Source organism: Gymnogyps californianus, chromosome 9 (assembly GCF_018139145.2).
Source record: "Gymnogyps californianus isolate 813 chromosome 9, ASM1813914v2, whole genome shotgun sequence".
Lineage (NCBI taxonomy): Eukaryota > Metazoa > Chordata > Aves > Accipitriformes > Cathartidae > Gymnogyps > Gymnogyps californianus.
The window spans coordinates 6,599,121-6,621,865 of record NC_059479.1 but is presented as its reverse complement, the minus strand read 5'-3'; the positions used below and the strand labels follow the sequence as shown (position 1 = coordinate 6,621,865).

General features: G+C 36.5%; 1 long non-coding RNA gene across 1 annotated transcript in view; it reads left to right on the top strand.

The window, feature by feature from the left end:
* Positions 1–16,336, top strand: part of LOC127019757 (uncharacterized) — a 71,512-nt gene extending 55,176 nt beyond the window's left edge. The window contains exons 3-4 of the long non-coding RNA XR_007766974.1: positions 6,684–6,750; positions 16,202–16,336. This is a non-coding gene — a long non-coding RNA (uncharacterized LOC127019757). The remainder of the gene's footprint in view (positions 1–6,683; positions 6,751–16,201) is intronic.
* Positions 16,337–22,745: the final 6,409 nt, after the last annotated feature.

Genomic DNA, 22,745 nt, shown 5'->3' with positions numbered 1-22,745 from the left:
TACCATATGATGTCATGCTCCGTATATAAACTGGGAGAGCTGGCTGGGGGGAGGAGAGATCACAGCTCGGGAATAGGCTGAGCATCGGGTTCCGAGTGGTGAGCAATTGCATTGTGTGTCGCTTGCTTTATACATTCTTTTATTAGTAGTATTGTTGTTATTGCTTCTCTCATTGTGTTGTCCTATTAAACTGTCCTTATCTCAGCCCACGAGTTTGTACCTTTTTCTTCCGATTCTCCTCCCCATCTTACTGGGGAGGAGTGAGTGAGCGGCTGCGTGGTGCTTAGTTGCCCGCTGGGCCTAAACCATGACAGGTGGTTCAGGTGAATGTTAGATATGTTGTAATAGAGAGTCTCGGTTACTTCCAGGCTTCCTACCTGAGGAACAAATTTCACCGAATACTTCGTCTTTCTTTGATTTGTTTTGATTTTTTTTTTCCTCCTGTGAAAACTGGAATTTTATCACAAATAGAATTTTCCATATTCCTATATGTCAAAAGAGAAGAGCAAGGAACTTCAACTTTTCTTCTTTGCATCAGTTGTTAGAATGTAACAGCTTAAATTTGTCAACTTGGGAATATTGTAAATCTTCGTCATGTACATTCTGATGATCCAAAGGTATTTACTGTGGTGTCGTGGTTTAACCCCAGCCGGCAACTAAGCACCACGCAGCCGCTCACTCACTCCTCCCACCCAGTGGGAAGAGGAGAGAATCAGAAAAAAAAAAAAAAAAAAAAAAAAAAAAAAAAACCAGACTTGTGGGCTGAGATAAAGACAGTTTAATAGGACAGAAAGGAAGAAAATAATAATAATGATAATAATAAAATGACAATAATAATACCAGAAGAATTAGAATATACAAAACCAGTGATGCACAATGAAATTGCTCACCACTCGCCAACCTGTGCCCCATTACTTCCTGAGCAGTGATCTGCCCCTCCTGGCCGACTCCCCCCAGTTTATATACTGGGCATGATGTCATATGATATGGAATACCACTTTGGCCAGTTTGGGTCAGCTGTCCTGGCTGTGTCCCCTCCCAACTTCTTGTGCCCCTCCAGCCTTCTTGCTGGCGGGGCATGAGAAGCTGAAAAATCCTTGACTTGGGATAAACACTGCTTAGCAACAACTAAAACATCAGTGTGTTATCAACATTATTTTCCTACTAAATCCAAAACACAGCACTATACCAGCTACTAGGAAGAAAATTAAATCTGTCCCAGCCAAAACCAGGACATATGTTCTTCTCCTGAAATGACCACACAAAGCTGCCAGAAAGGGCACTATTTCATTTTATTTTGCATTACATTTGCTTTTGAACATAGACTGTTATAATATATTTATTGTTTTAGTGCTATTATGTGTGGAAGAAGTGCAGGTCTCTTAAGCTGAATATTTTGCAAAAACTAAATTAAAAGCAAGTGGGGCATTTTTTATATTTTTTGTATTGGTACATATTATCACTGCCACAGTTGTCCTTCTAAAGTTGATGAAGTTAAAACATATATTACTCAGATTGCTTATTAAAGCACCTGACAAGGCCATTTGCAATGGTTTGATCCTAAACTTTGGGTAAAAGTGCTTTAACTTACATTGTTTGTGATAGAATGACATAATCATGATGCCGAACTGACTTGAATGCCTTCTCTGATGGAGCTTTTTTCCTCACCTGTTACCAAGGCCCTGAGCTAGCTCGCTTTTTTGGACTGCTGTGGACTTCCTTTTGTTTTCTCTCAGGGCACAAAAAACCCTCCTGCAGCATCTTTTCACTATGTATGAACATAGCCCTTTTCTGGCTGCTCTTATAGTACCCAACCCTATCCTTGCTCTGCAGATACAAGGATAGTTTGGTGTATTCCAATTAGTCTTCCAAATAATTTCTCTAATAAAGGAAAAGGGAAAAAAAAAAACAAAAAACAAAACACCCACAAAGTAAAACTTGTTCTCTGTGAATATCAGTTTAGGCAAGAGCTAATAAGATGAACTTGTATGATTCATCAACGTTAGGTTTTTCAGATTTGTTCTTTAAATTGGAGACTGTAAAAGAATTTTCAGGGCTGGTTGTAAAGGCTTAAATGTTCTACCTCCAAAATGAATGAAATGCAGTTCAGTCTCCATTACTTTCATTCATTTGAATCTGCCAAGACAGGAGCCAATTAGTGTTACAGATGATGCAAGCAACTGGACTGAGACCAGCAAAGGGTTCCATGTAGATCAGTGAAACATCCTGACTTCATAATGACCTCCTGTCACTTCTATAAAACTAGCTGTACAGTCACACCATCACTAGAAGTGAGAAGCTCTTTGATTCTGTTACCTTCCTGAAATTTCCAGCTTCCAGGTTCCTTGGAGTTAATAGGCTCATAAGTATGTCTAGAAAAGCAAGAGTTTCAGAAAGTTTGCAGATGGCTCATTAGAACATTATTATAATGACCCCTGCCAGAGTATCAATAAAAGAACTCTACTGTCTTAAGATCTGCAATAACTGGTTACTTAAAACAGTGTTTGCTATTAAGTGACTTGCCGCTGAATATGTACAACTCTAATTTTCCCCTTAATTTTTTAAAAAAGTCTTCAAATGATTATACGTTTTCCTCAACCTTTACTGTAAAGATTTAAAATGGAAACTTTTTTCCTTACTGAATAAATATTCTTAATTTTTCCTCCCTTTTAATAATTCTAAGGAGAGACCATCCCTAATAGCTGCCATTGTCTCTTATACCTCTGTTTGGACGGACAGCTAGGCTACCTTTCCAGACTTTTAAACTTAGTGAGAAGTGTGTTTTTCACTTAGACAATTTACCCTTCATGGCTGAGAGTGATCTTATCGTTCTGTACTTCCATTCAGGTTATATTGGGATGTCGGCACTGTCACAGCTTTCCTGTAGTGGTGTAGAAGAAGCACAGTTTTGTGTGTTTTTGAGTGAGCAGCTGCTCAAAACCCTGTCGAAGACCAACCTTTTATCATCTGTTGTAAGGTGACTTACAGTTTGCTAATGCACACAAGACAGGTTAGATGATGTTGTTATTTCAGTGTTTTTGAGGAGCCTCATGACATCATGTAGACAACCTGCACTGTCACCCAGTACATCTACGCTCAGGATTATGTTTTAGTATACCTGAAGCACTTACAATGGTGTATTTTTTTTGTTAAGGTGGAGTGATTTCATTCTTCTGTCTCCTACTGTTTAATTATCGCTATTCCTGTTTGGTGTAAGCCCTGAAGTGGGTTTGCGTTTCAGTGACAGAATGAGGGCAGCAGTGGAAAACTGCACAGACTTGTTTTTTCTCTATGGACTTATAATAAACGACCACATGCTTGATATGGAAGCTGGTTCTCTACGAAAGAATTTAAGCTCTACAGGTTCTTGTCAGATGATTTTAATTTTCTTTGAACTGTTAAATGGAAATCTGAACATGGGGAGTATCTGTGGAAAGGGCATTAAATGAAGCACTTAGCAGCAGAGTACCTACAGATTCAGCAGCTAATAGATTGTTATCTGCCACAATTTAAAATCCTGAGACCAAATAAAATTCTAAATGTGGATTCTTATTCCTGTGTGCTGCTTGAGCAGTCTTTGCTAAATTGTTCTGCACATAATTTAATGTTCATCCTTTTAACATTGAAGGCATATTGCCAAAGAATTACTCATACAGTTAAAGAAAAAAAAAAATCAGTGAGTGTAGCCCATAAATAAGCTACACAGTCTTAGTTCCCTTTCCAGGTTTTTCAACAAATGATAAAGGGTGTACTCTTCCAAAATGCATTTACCAAAAAAAATCTTTTCAAATCATTTCTCATACATACAGCTATGATTTTTAATGACTGTTGCAGTAAGCTTGGTAAATCGCTTTCACTCTATTTTAAGTGCATTTATACTTAAGTGTTCTTACTGTAAATTCCATTGGTGTCTTTGGTCCTGATTGGTGGTGCTTAGCATTTTAGGTGGAAATAATGCATCGGAATTGGAAAGCAAGTTTAGTAAAGTGAGAACCATTACAAGTGGTGTTTACTATAGTTAATGTGATTTGAGAGTATACATGACAAGCAAGATATCATAATTAAACCATTTGTTGCAAACTGTGGAAGATATCTGCTTCCGGACACAGTGCTGTGCTTTTCCTAATGAGGAAGGACTCATCACTGGACAGCCATTTGTGCTTGGACTGAAAGTTAATTGATGTTCTTGTTTTCATTATTATACTGAGATGAGGTATTCACAGCATTATACATTTGTTTTATTGTGTCTTACACTTTACTATTCCTCTAAAAAGACACTTCAATTGCTGATTATGTATTTGTGGCTAAATTTCAGGCTACTGTTCCTAGAACCATGCAATATATATCCAAAAGTGAATTTCAATGAACAATCCCCAAAATATCAGCCTTTCCTTTTAGGCGCTAAGCAGACATCCGATAAAAGTTGCAGCACTTCTAGGTTCTGTAGGACTGGATTATCCTTAGCATTGGAAGGTGTTTCCCACTGTCTCAACAGAAAATCCCCTGCTGCAGTTTTGCCCATTGCTATCTATGATGCACAAAAATAATATATACTTCGTTTTTGCAGCAACCTATTATGTATTTAGGCAGTTATATACTTCCTTTTATTGACTTCTCTTTCTTGGAAAACAATCCGAATTACACATTAGTAATTAGATGTGTCTTCTCAGCATTTTTACAGGAGAAATGCTCTAAAGTAGTTCACTGTGCTTCCATGTTCCTTGATGCTTGTCTGACTGCAGTGGTTGTTGGGAAACTTGAGACTACTTCTACCACGTACTGAAAGACTAAATACATTTGAAGTCCTTACAACCTCCTTGAGGTACCTCTTGTGTGATTATGAAAGTAGGATGAGGAGATTTTCAGTGGTTATTTGCGTAAGAATTTTGAACATCAAAAAGGAAAAATACTAAGTATGTGGGGTACATTAGAATACAGAAGCAGCCCCTTCGGGTTGAGGGGTAATTGAATAAAAAGGAGAGAAGGCAACATCAGTGGGAGCCTGCTGAGAATGTTGTTAAGGGGGAAAAGTGGAAGAGGGCAATCTATTTGGGTAGGTTTGTTTAATGGTTTTATGCATTGTATATATATGATTGAACTACAAAGTTCTGTAGTCTAGGTATTTTTTTCATGTATTTTGGTGGTACAAAGCTGCATAAATGGAAATCTCAAAAAACTTGACAAGCATAGATCAGAAAACAACTGATGCTACAAATATGAAAATGTGCGGTTAAAAATATTATTGGCTTTATTGAGTTTAATTTATGTGTAGGGGAGATCTGCAGCACACCAATAAAAATACTTATTTTATGGAGAGAAAAGTGGCAAAATACAGGAAATGGTTTCTCTCCATTAAGTACATTGAAAGAATTTAAGTATTTGAAATGGTTTTGAAGCATTAAGTAACATAGAGACAAAACATATGCTTTAATGAAAGTACTATCTCACCTCTCTTGTGGAACACATTTCTGTTTAAAAAAGATAAGTGCAAAAAGACAGTCATTCAGAAAGACAAAGCTTAAAACGTTCCTAAAGCCTGCCTATTTCCTGAGTTCTGTTGTAATTCTTCCAAAACCACCAAATAGAACTCCACAGAGGCAAGATACTAAGCCACCTTGAAAAATACTAAGCAATGCTGCATATAGAGGAAGATGACATAAAACTGCAACACAGAAATTGTATATTGGCTGAGATTAGATGTTGCTTTCAAAAGCTGCATAAAGTTGAAGCCATTAGCTTATATTTGCATTTAAGCAGTGGAGTTGTAAAGCTAGACAGTTATAAAATTGTAAATTCTAATCAGACAGGTAACGTTACACACTATAGGAAGATGGCTCAGCTTGAATACAATGTTTGAGGAAACGTTTTAAAAAATATTAAGAGCTAGAGTAATAAAGCATTGGACTGTTGAGAGATAGAGGCATTTGTGTCAGCATACAGATTATGTTTGCAACTGGAAGCAGCCTTTTTTTTTTCCAGAAATTTACCATCAGGAGCTCTAAAACATGTTAGTTCCACTAACATATTGCCACTTCTTCCCTTTTCATAGAAACTCATAGTTTCTGTCATTTGTTTGTAGGTATTTTTCAGTGCTTGCTATTATTTACTGAGCAGTCAAGAGGAATCAAAATTGTACATAAACGGTTATTAGTACATGCTCAGATGACAAGTCTCTTTTTTTTTTTTTCTTACCCTGTAGAAGTTTTCTTCTGAGAACATGAAATAAATGAGAACTTAAAGCATTTTCTTCTTCTAACGTAATGGGGCTTTTAAGTTATCATCTAAATGACATGAACTGCTCTCAGGGAATGTAAGAGTGTCACTCCCAGTGACAACAGTGCTTCCAGCAGTCTGAAGGAGTGAGGCAGGATAGGTGGGTGTCAGTTGTAGGATGAAATGTTTTTGAAGTAGGATATGCTTTTTTTTAATTCTGTCTAATGATGTCGAGTGGGGTTTGGGGCAGGGGCAGTTGGTGTTTATATAATTACTGGCTAAGAATGCCATAGGTATAGACCTTTGTCACGATCAAGTTAAAAATAAATGAATACATATATATATATATTTAAAAAATAATGTATACGATCATGTGCACAGTACTTCAGATTTATCAAGAAAATGTTGTTCATCTTCGGACCTGCAAATACAGTGATACTTTGCAATTGTCTTTTCTTTCCTATAAGCAGGTCAGCAAGGAGAACAGGCTGAGAGGACAAGATCCAACCACAAGGAGAGAGAAAATCATTTTGTCAGGTAGGAATAATGGGGAAACGGGGACATGAGTTCAAGCTGTACATGGAAATGAATGATAATCATGTTTGTAGATTATTGCACTCATAATTCCAGTTATAGTCTAGTTTCCCACTACGTTCTGATGCCAAAAAACCTCGTTGAAATCATTCTCTAAAACTCTCTTCACCATGACTGACAGTGAAATGTTCATGGGTGACTAGAGTCAACTGGAACATCTTTTTGCCAATGATTTAAGTAATATCACCCAAGATAATTAATGAGGTTAGGGTAAAAGAGAGATATCTTATTCCTACTGAAAAAATAGTGTTATAGTCCCATTTATTTTATTTTATTTTCACTTTTTACAAGTGCATACTGAATACACAATCCATGATTCAACTACTACACTTGTTTTCAAGCTGTAAAATCCTATGCAAAGCCAATAAGTACAAACTACGAATCTTAAAATTGTATTCTGATATTTGTGTTACAAACTTTAGAACTGATAGACCTGTTAAACTGAAATATCAGCCTTTCAACAGCAAGCACTAGCTATAAGCTGAACTATTTCAGTAACTGTAAACATAATAAAAATCCTCATGATGAATGTCTGAAAAGTTCGTTTGATGAAACTCATAAGAAATGTACTGAATTCAAAGGAATGAATAATCCTGCATTACTGATAAGAGCTAACTAAATTTTTTTCAAGTGACAAGAAGAAGCCATGTTTTGTTATGAGAGTAACAATACAAAATAAAAGCCCAGAAAAATATCAAGATGTCTGTAACTGAAGATCATTCATCTGAACTGATAAAAATGCTTCCAAATTAAAAGTATATTGAAGAGCCTTTGCAAGACTGTGCATTTGTTCTTGTGGCAATATAAGAGTTACTTAATTACTGGGGTATTCTGGTGAAAGGGTCAGTTTATAGCTGTGAATTATCAGGATTTGTACTTCAGTCTGACAAGTAAGCCACTTGGGGCTTATGGCTAGCTCCTCAGCCTCAGATGAGGAAAAGGATTAGTTTTAAACTGGGTCAAAATTTCAACATTGAATCTTTTTGGCCACGATAGAGAAGAAACTTACTCTGCTTCTTTGACCTTATTAAAGTGAATAAAAGTATGTAATAATTTCCTGAAAGCACTGGAAAAAGAAGGTGGCTACTTATTTCAGAAATATTGAAGGTGTGTTTGAAACCAAGTTTTCATGATAGTGTTAGACAAATGTGAAAAGGTGCAGTTATAAAGGAAGTGTATATTAGCACAAAGGTGCAAAACAGTTCCTCTTCTTTGGATGACCCTTCATGCAAATGCCATTTTTATGCAGTAAGCGTGGAACAATACAATAATAACTTTTCTTAGCAACACAAGATTAGTGAATGAAGCAGATTAATCACAAGCATTTTAATTACTTTTAACTATATTAGCAGTCAATACGCTGCTGCAGTCCATCCAGATGGCGGAATCCTATGCTTAGTGTTCTGCTGAAGCAGGCTTGCTTTTTGCAGAAATTGTGCCAAGATTCTCAACAAGTAAATTCAATTCTGGAGATGTTCCAGAAGACAATCAGACTTTGACTATGTGACCATTAGCAACTATTGTGGTGAAGTAGGTGTAGCTCTGTGCAATAAGACAGTGCAGATGATATCCCTGCATTTGGGGTGGGAAGGGAGTGCTTACTTGAAACTAGTTCTAGTTTGGTCCTGTAGGTTCAAAAACCTTATAGTGATTAGGATACATCGGGTGTGTTACTTGAGCATACCTTCTGGTTTAATTTAATCCAAAAGGAATCTAGATTAACATACTTAAATCATTTCAAGATGCGAACCAATGTGTGTCCACTCCTGTGAACTAAATGGGAACGTGAATGCACCAATCTAGTAAACACACTGATATCTCTGGTGTGTTAGACACCTCTTTCCGTGGTTAAAGGCGTGAATGGTAAATGCAGTTGTTCAAGTTGTACTAGTCTGAATCTGTGACAACAGCATGGATAACTTAATGCTCTGGCTGTCAGCCATTTGTTTTTTTAAATGCTGCACCTACTGTCGTAATAGTTCAAGTGAAAGCATCACTTGTTCTAGGTATATTTGTTTTGATAAAAATGTTATGGGCAGTATGTCTTCCTGAAGTGATCTTGCTTAACCAAGCACTATTTAATCGAGTCCTGCAGTGTAATCACGTACACATGATCATGTTTCAGAAATCATCTTAGGGAATCAAGTCAATGTGCTTACTAACTATTTTGTTAGTGTGTTTAGCTTGGTATGTGGTTACTTGCTTTTTCTGTTGGAAGAATGTTTCTTAATGGATCGTGTGGAGCCCTGTGAAAGTGAATTGGCCATAGATGCAGCTCAATACTATTTAATAGCAGAGATTTTAACCTTCTGTTGAGAACATGTTCTCCTTCGGTTTATGTCCTTATTACATATCTAGATAATTTTCTTGGATTTAAAGGAACAAAACATATGAATAAACACATTCCTTTTTTATGCTTCTGTTTACTTGTTATGATCAGTGTGGCTCGTCTCTGGTCTTAACCTGCCTTGGAAAGTGAAAGCTAAGATGCCACTCTGTATTCTCTAATAAGTAACATCTGTCCACTGATGATGGCTTCATCAACCTTTTCTGTTCTTCAGTTAGGCAAGTTAAGAATTATCAGCAGTGGAATGTTCTTGTTTTGTATTCTTCTTAGTCCTCTGTAGCAAATACTAAATGTGCCTCTTTCTCCCAGGGAAGCATGTAGTTCTTCCCTGCTAATGAGATTTCACACGTTAAAGCATACTGATAAGAGCACGGCAGAGCTAAGACTACACATCTCAAGTTGTTCCTGTTGCTAGGAAGTGATGATCCTACTATCTAATGTGCTGATTTTTCTTCTGGAACCATCTAATGTATCCTGTTAAAGTTTTCCTAAATTTAAGCCATAAAATTAATTTCTCACTTGTTAGGGCCAAAATCTAGAGCACATTAATACTTTGAGCTTAAAACAATAGTTTCATAGTTGAATTAACATAAAATGGTAAATATACTAATTTTTCTGTAGTACACATGAGGTATTTTCCCTCTGCTGTAGTATCTTATCTGTAACATAATTTAAAAGATAATTTGGGTTGCTTTGCTGGTTTTCCTTAAATGTCAGATGATTTTGGGCAAACTCTCAATTTTTTTTCCCCAACTTAAGGATTGTCATCCCAAGTCTTACTTTCTTTGCGATGAAATTTTTCCTTGGGAGGTACTATTTTGAGCACAGATTTTTGTAACAGTGGGAATTATTATCTGTGACTAATAACAATCTCTACGGAGCTTGTTATACAACGAAGACTGATCACGTACTTGAATATATTCCTGTGATTGCCTGCGGCTATGAGTAGCTTAAATTTGTGAAAGTTGCTGCCTTATCAAAAGAGGTGCAGTACTGATCTTTTTTTTTTTTTCCTGCTGAAATAAGGTAAATTATTTAAAGTACTGCTATTTTAGCTCAAGTTCAATAACACTTAGATGAACTTCCACATAACAGTCTAGAAAAATGTACAAATTAACAGAGGTTAAGCTGGTCCTTGAACTGTTCTAACAGAATTTTAATTGTCATTTGAATGGACCCTTATATAGCTAAACTGTGTTTCTAAAGTAACATTTCTTGGGAAGTGCCCCACAGGAGTGCAAATAAGATACCAGTAGAGGAGGTCTTACTTGGAACCCTTTTTTTTTTTTTTTTGTATTTATTTAGTTTTAAACACCTCTTATTTGTTTGGTACTCATGTTTTGAGAATTAGGTACCCTTCTGGGCACAGTGTGGAGGTTTCTAGAATAGTTGGGGCTTTGCAGGAAGATCAGAGTCAGGATGTTCTCTCTGGTGATATGGCTGCATTTCATATTCTAATACCCATTCAAAAATTTGTATTGGAGAAAACTTGAAGGCAAGGTAATCTGTAGAAATAAAGGGTGTAGGACTGGTTGTTGTGTAAGCATGAAGTTTATTACTCGCCTTGTTTTCTGTTGATTTATGTAGGTGACAATATTTATTCCTTAGCTAGTCATACTATATATAAAATAAAAATCAACAGTCAAATAAACCAAACCAACCAACCAAACAAAACCCACAAAACCCAACCTGTGGATGGCACAGTCCATTCTATCTGTCATATAAACAACCCTGTATTAATTGTATTGAAAACAGAGCTTGAAATGGTAATCTCTTGAAAACGGAAAGCTTTCCTTTTGTGTAGCTATGCTAACTGATTTATTAACAACTGCAAAATACAGCCATAGCTTGATCAGACTTTACTAGCATTGCTTATTATTCAAGGAATGCTGTATAATGGAATTGATTGTTGTATTTTATAATAGTGTGACTAAACTGTAATTGTCAGGTTGTCATCCTCTCCCCACCCCGCTTACGGTCAGATTGCTCATGACATACATTGCTTTGGCATTTCAAATAGTAAAACTAGATTTCATTGCAAAACTGCGATGAAGTGTCTCTTACAGTTATGTACCATGAAATGAATTATTCAGGTCTGTTTTCACAATAATTCTAAACTTCGGCTACTTTTGAAGGAGGTACTGATTACTGTTGTGATGGGCCACCACTACGAGGTAAGAGCACATACACAGTTTTTGCAGTCTGAGTTCCACTGAGAGATTTGCCCGACCTTTAATTCTAATTGTTAGTTTGTCTGCATAAAGGTTCTTTATGTAGATACTCTGGTTTCCCTATTCATAAGTGGGAAGTATCAGTCTTGTGGATATGTTACTGTAATATAGAAATTACAACATGATACCTGAAAATAAGTTGCTACTTTTTAAGTATAAAAATGTAGCATGTTTCAATACATCTAATACGCTATGGCACGCAAATTTGTACAGAAGGTAGAAACTGCTACTTTTGATTTGCTTCTATTAAGTCAATACTGAGAATGTAAAATAAAAGTGTAAGTAAACAAGAGATTGTTACTCAAGATAAGTCACAGCTGAGATTGCAAACAAGCTGTCAGTAGTGATAGCCGTAAGGAACTTCTATAGTAGGTAAGCACAAGTGAAAATGAGGATGCAGTAGACTGTTACTGGGGCCATGTGGGTTTTCTGGAGAAATTGCACGTGACGGATTAAATTTATTTTTGAGGGCTTGGAATAATGAAAAAGTGCTTGCTTACTTTTTCAGTAACACTTACTTATGATCTTGTTGACAACATGTTAGGGGGAGGAAAATTGGATGAGCACTGACACTGCCACCTCATTAGGTACCTACTACTGTACTGGGAGAGAGGGTCACAGGAATATGTGTGCTGCTGGGGGGTGGTGGTGAAGGATGGGGAGTGCAAGCAAAGAAGGCAAAGTAATTAGGAAATTGAGAAGTAGTTTCAAAAACTCTGTAAGGATTTGATTGCCATTTGTGTACGTTTGACTTCTGTTACTTCAGAATATAAGCACAGCATGATTATTGAGAATTAAAGTGTGTTCCTACCATGGAGTATGGAGCAAGGTCAAAAAGCAGAGTGATTTGAATTGTGCAAATTAGACAATGATTTTGAGAAATACATCATGACATAGAGCTATCAAAAAATGGTAATTGAAGAAAAGAGACCAAGGAAAAGGTTATAACTGTATGTTCTTAACCGTATGAAGCTGTCAAACAGTAGAATAACTTAATTTTAATGAAGCAATAAGACTCCACAGAGAGTGATGAACAGTCAACTAAATAATGTCAGTTTAGTAAAGGTTCTAAAGGTTGCAGGCCTTGTTATAAAGCTAGATTTTCCTCATCTCTGTATAACACATAATGGTATGTTAGTAGCAATACTATTATGTCCTGGAGTACCCTAATGATGCAGTGAAATTACAGAATAGGAATGCAATGTTACACAAAAGTAACTATGTGGTCTAAATTTTGTAGTTCTTAACCACAATGTGGTTCAAAAAAAAAAAAAGGCAAAACCATGAAACAGAGGCAGTAAACTGTAAGGGGAATAAGCAGCACGTAGCTGGTCTCTACTCAGAGGTGGGAAGGTCCTCTCTTCCCTGTACTCTGGTTCTGTCAGACTGCTGTATTGTCTAAGGTGAAGAAAGTTCTTCAAGCCTTGAAAATTTATTTTAAAGTAGGATGATGATGTGAAAGGAAAATTGCATGAGACACTAGAAGACAGTTACATTCATTAAGGCAGTGAAAATCCATGGTGCTAATCGAAGAACCTGTTAAGTGTGTGCTAGTCATGTAAGACTCTTTTGACATGAAATTAATCCAAGCAGAAATTCAGGTTTAGGTGACCTGTGTGTCTTGTTGAGGAAGACCCCAAGCAAAAGAACAGGGGAAGAAATCAAGTGAATTATATCCAATTACCCTTTGGCCATATATACTAATATACTGAATTACAGAATTTGAAGACAAGAGGAGGGGGCATTAGTTTCAGCAAAATCAGTTTTCAGCACTTTTTTAATATATATGCTGCTAGGATGCAACTATGAAGAAGGAATCGTGCTCTATAATTCACTGGTGTATCAAAACTAAGGTCTTAAAACATTTGTTAAGTTTCTACCATATGAAGTGAACTTTGTTCAGATTGGATGTAATACGTAACTGAGGCGGCATTTATTTACCAAGTATGTCAAGCTATGCTTTAATTAGAGTGTTTCTCTAGCAATAGAAAGGAAAATAGAAATGTCAATAGTTTTGCCATTTATATTGATTCATAACTTCCAAGGTTGTGATTTCTGACTGGAAGACATAATTATTTCTCATGTCACTATTGAATCTCTACATTTTTGTCTCATAGCTGCAGCCGAGTAATTCAGTCAACTGCAAAAAGTACTTGAAATTTACTTCCCCCTTTTTTGTGTTAGGTCTTTCTTTTTTTTTCCTTTTGTTTCATCAAGTCTGGATTTTGTCTCGGAATTTTTTTTTTTCTTTAGAATAGCCTCTGTTTCCAAAGGGTATTCTGAAATATTCATGATCAAATAGCAAAAGATTGCTGAAGTCCATTTTTAAAAACAAGCAAATATCAACTTTTAAGAAATGAAGATAGGGAACAAGTTATTAAAAAATGTGTGTGTATTTGCTTGATATTTTGAAAAAGTAGGTATTTTTCAAGTATTGTTCTTCAACTTTTCCTTCAAAAGAACTCACATTTTTAATAGTTTCTAATAAATGATGAAATATTTCACATCATTGTGCATTATATTAAGACAGTCATCATTCTAAATCAGTGTTGTAATATCTGTAGATATTTGCTCAAAGGAGTTGAGTGGCATTGTCTCTTGTTTCATTTAGGGTTCAAAACAACTGAAATTGGTTACTTATAGCTGAAAAAAGTAGCTCAACAGTGATGCCTATGAATAAATGCTATGTCTTCTGCAAACATACATTCTCTTATACCTTAGCTTTTACTTTATAGTAGTATAAGCACGTGCTTGGGTGGCTCTAAGAATTTGTTTGTTTGTTTGTTTTTAAATCCAGTGATATTGAAGTTCAGTCTTTGGCTGCAATGCAATTAATCAGATGTTGTTTTGCAGAATAAACAGTGTACAGAAACACACTTAACATGCAAAGAAATCTGTTGTGCACATTGAAGTTACTAGTTATAACTGAGATAATAAATGGAGTACATATCCTAACAGTATTGGTCATATGCTGTCAACCTGCATAATTCTACCTTGTGGTATTTCATACTTTAAAACCTTTAAAAAGCTAATGGGACACGTATGGATCCAGCAGTGTTTTCCCAAGACTCAGTTATGAGGCATCTGCTGTGAATCACCCTTGCTCTAGTAAAGATGAAATCTGACACTGCGTACCATCAGCTTGTGCTCCTCAAAGTGATTTTAAAAATGTTGTTATAGGCTTCCATGTACGTGGTGCAGTGACTAAAATAACTATATCTAGTGTGCTGAGTTGAGTTTGTTTGTTTGTTGTTTTTAAATACTCCTTTGACTGCCTTCCCTGAAAAGTCACTCGGAGTGACTGATACACAATCTTGTCAAGCTCTGAAAGATAAGTTATAATTGCATTAATGCAAAACTGATGCCTTCCGTATGTTTGTCCTGGCCTAACTGGTTGAAATTTAGGAAATCGGTCTACTTTCACAAGAAAAGAGAATCTCTGTTGACGTGCAGTGCTAACAGGAGGTGAAGGCAGCAAAACTTATTTTGGCTTTGCAAGGCAGCAGATGAGGTGGAAAACTCAGGGGAATATCTCTCCTTATTCCAAAGACCTTTTTTGCGTAGATGCCTTGCAGAACAGTTCCGTTTATGAACTTAGAGGACTGCTCTGACACTGTTACGGCTTGAGTTTCTTTTATTGTGTGCCTATTTTGAAAAATTGGTCATTGATGCCCTGAGAGTATTTTCTCTGATCTGTGTCTGTTCTTTTGTATTGTTCTACTTATGTATTTTAACTTCCTTTTGTCTTTAAATCCTCAAAATTATTACACTTATATCATCCATATGTCTTCTTAATTCTTTATTACACTGGCTGATAAATAATCATATTGTCAAATCCTGCTTGTCTTAGTGTTTTTCAGCTGATAGGAATACTCTGGATAGCTAATTAAACTATAATATATAGGAAAATTTATTACAGATAAGGAGAACAATTGCCAGAAACTACATTATGAAATGTCTGTCTGTTAAAGTTGACTGGCTTAAATATTGATCAAGTCAAACAGGAGAATCAATGTCAGATACTGGGATGGATTTTAAGCAGCAGAATACAACTTCTTTTAGCATTATAGTTTCTCTCCCACCTCTTACATAAATCGTTTAACTCATTCTAATATATTGGGCTCCAAACATGTGTCTAGTAAACTTCACAAAATTCACAGAAACCTGGTGAGAAATTCCAGCTTATCAAGTCAATACTTTTCTGAGAAGCCGAAGATCTATCACAGCATTCCTGAGTTGTTCCACACTTGTGAGATAAGGACCAGAAGGGTTAGAAGAGTTTATCTGAAGTGTTACCAAACAGCAATTGCATTGCCACTCAGGCTTCTTGTGGTTTTGTGTGGGGTTTTTTTGTTTGGGTTTTTTTTCCCCTTCCTAATTCGGCATTAAACCAGAAGTTGACTTTTGTATTTGACAAGTGAGTCCTATTGCTCTGAAACACTTGGCTCCAATGAATGCCCTTGTGTTTGATTCTCTCCAAAATTGCATTTTGTGGTTTTTTTTTTTTTTATCTTAAATGTTTTGCAGAGGTAAATTGCAATTCAGAAACGGAGGAATTCCCTTCCTCCACCCTCCTCCCTGCAAGTGCCTGGCTGAGGCTTGTCAGCTCATCTGCTACCTACCACTTTTGGATTTTTATTTTATTTTTATTTTTTACTCAATAATACCTGATACAAAAATCTTAATTTGAAATACCTGCAATGGCAAATTCATGCTTTATTCCAGTGTGTTCAGGGGCTATAGTTTTAAGACTATAGGTACCAAATGGCTGTGGTTTGTTCTTCTGTGGTTTTCTTTAACTCTGTTTTTCAAACAGGATCAGACTGACCTGGTAAACCCTCAGTGCCTGGTGGAGTAAGAATGACAAGTGAAGCATCCTTTACCAGATCTGAGGCTGGTGGCACTGCAATGGGGCAACTGTTGGTCTGAGATGCAATTGTAGTCTAAGTCTGGCACTAGCAACCTCTGAGAAAGCCAGATATTTTCAGCTGATATTTGTTCCTTTCTTGTGTTTTCTGCCAGAACTTGAATGTATTAAGTTATTCATGTACTATGCCATATTTCTGTACTAACCTATGTACTATGCTGGTTTTGGTATTTTGCATATAGTACAAAAAATACAACCTTTTGTTTGAAATTAAGTCTATTTGACCATATTATTATGTGTCCACAGTTTTTACATGGTCAGCTTTCTAGCTTAGCACTAATATTAGTCCTTAAGTAATTTATGGCAAGTTTTTGTTCATTTGGTTATCTCAAGTAAATACTGCTGTAATCTACATGCGGTACCGTCTTCAGTGTATTGTCATATATCTGAAAGGGGAGCAGATTTGCTTGGTTTCCTTTCAGAGATTCTAGGTAAAAGGCCACAGTAAACTGTCCACTGTCTTCTTCATGTTTAGATATTATGATGTAGTTTGGAGTTTCTTTATGTTTGCATGCCTGAAAATGAAAAAGACAAAAGATTGTTTTATACAAATATACATTTTAAAAAGTTTCATAGTATGCAATTCTGGAGTCTAGTCCAATCCCTTCTATCAGTGTGTGGAGGGATGAGAATTGGAAAAGCAGAGAACACTGGAAATGCATTTCTTCATCCTGTTCCCTTCACCACCCCCAAAGGAAAAAAATACAACCCTGTTACCATGGAAAAATCAACATGATAGAGGACAGTTGGATCTCCAATACCATTTTTTTAAAATCCAATTGGTTGCAGCTGTACTGAGAGGGAACAAATGTTTTGCTGCCTTTGCTGCCAAATAATAGATCATATTTGGAAGCATGAGACTAATGAAAAAAAGACAGTTCAAAAACCTAGTGATTGCAAATCTTCAGGCATAAGAAAGGAAACTGTTAGCTTTCTTTGTAAAGCATACTAGGCTCTAAAGATTTAGGTTTTATTTTTTTAGATGCAGTGTTAAGTTACATATAATATTATTACCTTAGGACTCAATTTTTCACCATGGCAGTGATCCCAAGCTTCATGCTTTCTGCTGGCTATAATTTATCTATTTACCAGCAGCAGCCATCTGCTTGGAAAATCATTAACTCAGACTTGGGCGGAGGGGGGCAGCAAGGCGGGAGCGATGACTAGAAGACAGACTTGTCCTGTGGAGGAATAGCAGGCATGGTGTTCCTCATTCTCTTTGTATGTTCAGTGCTGGTGGACAGCCGCCTTCTTTGCTGACATAGAAAAGTGACATTTTACTGAGGTACTACCATACAACAAACCCCGCTGAGGCATGAAAGTTTGAATCGCATTAGGACTTCGGTGTCTCAAAGAGTGTGCTGTTCAGTAAGGGCCTTTCTCCTTGCCACAGCTCGCAGGATTTTTAGCGGACTTACTTGGTTGAACTTGTAGGTTTTGGCAAATTCAAAGACTGAACTTGGTGAAGTTCACTATTACTGGGTAGAATTATCAGTATTTGGCTTTCGTGGAAGTGGAAAAGGGTTTGACATCAGTCAGAAGTGACATGATCTGTAAGTTAGCAAGTTGCTGCTCACCAGCTGAGGTTACCTGCTCTCCACTGCAGGGTGATTTCAGCCAGCACTCTCCATTTTGCATGTGGAACACACCTGGCACTGGTATAAGGCTTAGCTGAGGACCAACAAGTCTTTTAACTGTGGTGGCTTTACCATAGGTAACCAAATCGTTAGGTCACCTTAATGGTTTTATTCAGGTGTGTAGAATCTGTAGTTTCATTATTTGGAATTATTAGGTATAAGAATGAAAAAAAGAAAAAGAGTTATTCTATTAAGCTCCTTATAAGCAGACATAAAAGTTAAGTGTATACCATTAAATCTTGTTAAAGCAAACAAGTTATCCATTTTTCAGTCATCCGTTCATTGTCATGGTAGAAACACTGATTTGTATCTTTGAGGTCTGTAACTGCAGACCTGTAGCTTAATCTGGCATAGGTGAATGGAAGCACTTTTTCAGTGCTTCTGTAAGAAACTAGTAAGCTAAATCAATAATGCCATATGACATAAAGGAGAAAAGAAATATCTTTACAACATCAAGCAAGGGTTTAGCAATCTGATCCACATTCATGGTATTGAGCAACTCATCAAATATCTGGGCAACAAGCAGTAATTGATTTTACAGTATCTGACCACCTGACATGAATGTATATGTGTAATATGGTTGAGTGGCATTCATGCAAACTTTTTTCTATTGAGTTGCTGGTAGCTGGTAAGATCTTACTAAAACATGCTGTGGTTTATGAATTTTTTTTACAGTTTGTTGGTGATGAATGATGTAGGAATTTAAACCCTCACCTTTAGAAATAACCATCTGTTACAAAATAGATTGCTGATGTCTCCTTTAGCAGCCTAATGCAGTATGATACAAATTACTGTTACTTATGACAGAGCGAGCTAACCAATGGACTCTGTGTTACTTACTACACCAATAGTATCCTTAAAAAGCTATACGTTTTATCTTCTATTGGGAGTACGTGGATCAGATGTTCTTCAAGTGATACACACAGCAGTGAAAAACAGTGAGAAATTGACTTCAGAGATCTGGAGTGCCTGGTAGTTGAAGGTCGAAGTTGCAGCCTTCTGTTGGTTGTAAACAAAGATGGGATTAGCACCTTGCCAGTTCAGCATCTGTGGTCAAGCTGAAGCCTATTTGGCAGCAAGAGTTTAGGTGGGTTAATAAAGAAAACACATACTTTCCTCCATAGTCATGAAGCATGTTTTATACCAGATGTTGTTGGATATCACAAAACATTTGTTTATAGGATTTTAAAAAAATTATATTCATGGAAAAATGTAGTTCTTTCACTCTTTTAAAAGATAATTTATACCTGGATTTTTAAGCTTATATTACTCCTAGTATGTATAGAATTATTGCAGAGTTGTATAAAACAGAACTGTTAAAAAAGTAGAATGATAAATAGACTTCAAAGACCTGTTTTTTTGTTGGTTTTTTTTTTTGACTTGGACACCTGTCTTGAGTATGGACTTTGTGCTAGATTTTTCACTTTGGACAGAGAACTTCCTAAAATGAAATTCAGATGCTGAAAGCTTGCAAGTTGCAAATACTTGATTTGTTTCATCAACTAAAAAATAGTATATTTTGGAATGACTTAAAATCGAATTCGTGATCTATTGATTGTTCACATGAATTTAAATTTGCTTAATGATATTCTAATTTTCCAAAGATATCCTTGGCCCTGCTACTACAGGGCCTTCAGGCACACACAGTCATAAAAATGCAGGTGTGTTTAGCAGATATAAAAAAAAAAACTACGATAAAAGTGCAGGTGTGCATAGCAGGTTTATCAAGTGATGCTTCTAAAGACTAAAACAAACTATGTCTTTATATGAGTTAAGAGGTAATCACTACTGCTGTGGCTTTCTGATTGCCCTTCCACCATCATTTTCTCTCCAGCTCCAGAGTGGCTGTGCCATTTTCTCAGAGTATGCTATGACTCACTTCCCCATTTTATTTTCTCTCGCAGATGGCATCATTTCATCTCATGCTCTGAAAGTGACAAGTGACACTGTGGCACTGACTTTATTGTATTAGGCTGCTCTAGCTGTGATGAATATATAATCTGTGTTGCAACTTTCTTTGTTTCTGCCTTACACAGCAGTGGGTGAAGTAAGAAAACACAGGGAAGCTAATATAAGGCTTCAGATACTACTGCTGTGACTTTGAGCATGAAGGCAGTATCAGTAATATCATTATTGGTCCCCATGTAGTAGCACTGATAATGGTTTTTTTTCTAGTGTGCCAGGGAACATAGAGGCGTACAGCTGACTCACTGGCTGACGTCATTTTGGCACACAAACAGTTTGTACAGTGCTGCCAGTTCTGTTTTACTGTGTTGGATCTATTTGCCCAGAGCTTTTAAATTCTTTTCCAGAGCTGGCAGTTTTAGTGGAACTGTAACCTATGCATCCCACAACACTTGACTCTTTAAAACTGTGAGACGTGAAGGTATTTGATGTGTTGCCAAAGTGAAAATATTCCAAAACCTAGTGTGAAATGTTTATTCTTTCTATTTTTATGCTGGTATTATGATAGGCAGGCACTGAATTTTGTTGAGGGGGGGAAAAATGTGTTGTGAAAGACCTTCCCACCACCACCACACATGCTATATTTGATCTTTCATCAAGATTTGCTGTAGCTAGCTGATTTAGAAATGGTTTGATGGGTGATGAAACAGATCTACATCTGTACTTGGTAACTAGGGAAATCCGTTACAATGTCTCCATGTGACTGGATCTGATCTTGACTGGGGAGCACCTGTACTGCATAGTAGAAGGGATGATAGATGGAATAGAACCTCAAAATAACACACACAGAGGTATCACTTGGATTAATATCTGGCCACCGTTTTCTGGTAATGTACATGCAGGCTTTATTGGCCAATAGTCTGGTCTTCAGCTCTGGAGCAGTTTTGCTGTATTGTGCTGCTCTTTCTACCACTATCACTGGCATGCAAGTCCTGAGAACAACATACCTTGGAGTCAGTACGAGAAATGTTGAAAATATTCACAGACAAAACATTATTCGCATCACAAATTTTTTTTTTTATACTTCCCCTTCTGTAAAGACCTTAAAAAGTCAATTTTCCATCCCAAACAAACTGTTATTTTTCTGAGCTTGCTTTCAGTTGAAAGGGACATTCTGTAGGAGTTCCATTTGTGTGTTTGTTCTCTGCAGTAACTTTATTGACTACATAAAGAATGACGATTTTTTTTTTTTTTTTTCAGTAGTTTTTCAAGAGAATCTTCTGAAGCTTGGGTTGGTTTGGAGAGGGAAGGGGGGGGTCAATATAACAACAAAAACCTCTTCCAGGTAAATAAGCAGATGTTCTTGCCTGCAGTAACATTTCTCTAGCAATTTCCCCTATGTAGTGAACTAATAAAGACCTGGAGTATGGTTTTTGTACCTAATGATTTTAATAGATACTTTTCAAGCTTTTAACGCTCTGTAGTGGTGATTAATTTATTAAGCAGGTCTCATAGCTCAAACTGAGAGACTGTTCCCCCAGTAGAGTATAGGGAAATGAGGTAGTCCTAATGTTTTGAAGTAAGTGGAAATTCACCTCAAAGGTCAAGGTCATGCATGTTGCAGAAAATGTGCTTCTAAATGCCTGCCCTTCTCTGTCATGCAAGACTTCACCATCTGTTCTGACTGGTCCTGTCTCAGGATCCATTTCTTCACACTGCTTCACGTAGCAGTGACCAAAGCAGTCAAGTCAAGACGCAGCCATTGTTAACTTTAAGGGACTCGCTGCTGTTGAGAATAGCTTTCTCCCTAGCATTGTTTTCTTTGAGGAATTATAATTGGAGACCTGGACCAATTGTAGAAGACTGGTAAAGATGAGAGGGAGGAAAGTAGCACACTTCTGTATCTCCAGGAAAGATTTATCCTGCTTTATTTATTATTTAGCTTGGAAATAGTTACATGTTAACAGGAAAAACTCTTTTGTTCCAATTGCAATGTCTTCTGTGGCAACAGAACTTCCCTGTGGCTGAATTCCAGGGCCCAAAATCAGTAGAGATCTGCTAATTTCATTTGCTCTGTCACACTAGAATGAATCTGACCATGTCTTGATGTACTGATCAAACTTCTCTCCAAATACATGCTTATTGTGAATGGAACAAAGTCTGAAGTGCAGCAAATTCAATTTACTTCGCTTCCATTTTATCTTGGAAAAAAATAGCCTCTGCCTTCAGGTGAAATTTGAATGCAAACAGAGGAATGTTGGTTTGTGTTTTGTTTTTTTGTTTTGTTTTTTTTTTTTTAAAAAAGCAACAAAACAAAGAAAAAAAACCCAGCAAAACAAAATTAAAAAAAAAAAACCACCCATAAAGTAGAAATTATGGTTGAATGCATGTATGATTTTATCAGTTTCTTACACAAGAAGGTCCACAGATGCAAAAAGATCATTTTGTCTGAAATGTTGTTTTAGGAAAGCTTAGTTGTCTTTTCTTAGCCTTTATCCATCTTCCAGGTTGTAGGAGGTCTCTTTACACTATCAATATTTTAATGTATCCTGTTGCATGGTACATGTTGACACCAGAATGAAAGTCTTAACTGATAAATCTGGAGTAACTAGTAAATATTCCATATACCAGACATAACATAATAAATTACTTTTTTTAATGTATTGCATTCCTTTCCAAAAATGTAGAGTTAAAATTCCAACTGCTGTATTAAATTCTGCTGAATACTTTTGTAACGTAAACCATGTATACCCATGTAGATACACTACTCAGATGTCAAAGATGGGTACGCAAAAGTTAACCGCATCAGAGAAGCACCATTTCATAACAGCTAGGGAACTAGAGCAGGAGTGAAGCTCTGAGTCCCCGATGAGCTTTTATGTAATATTTTC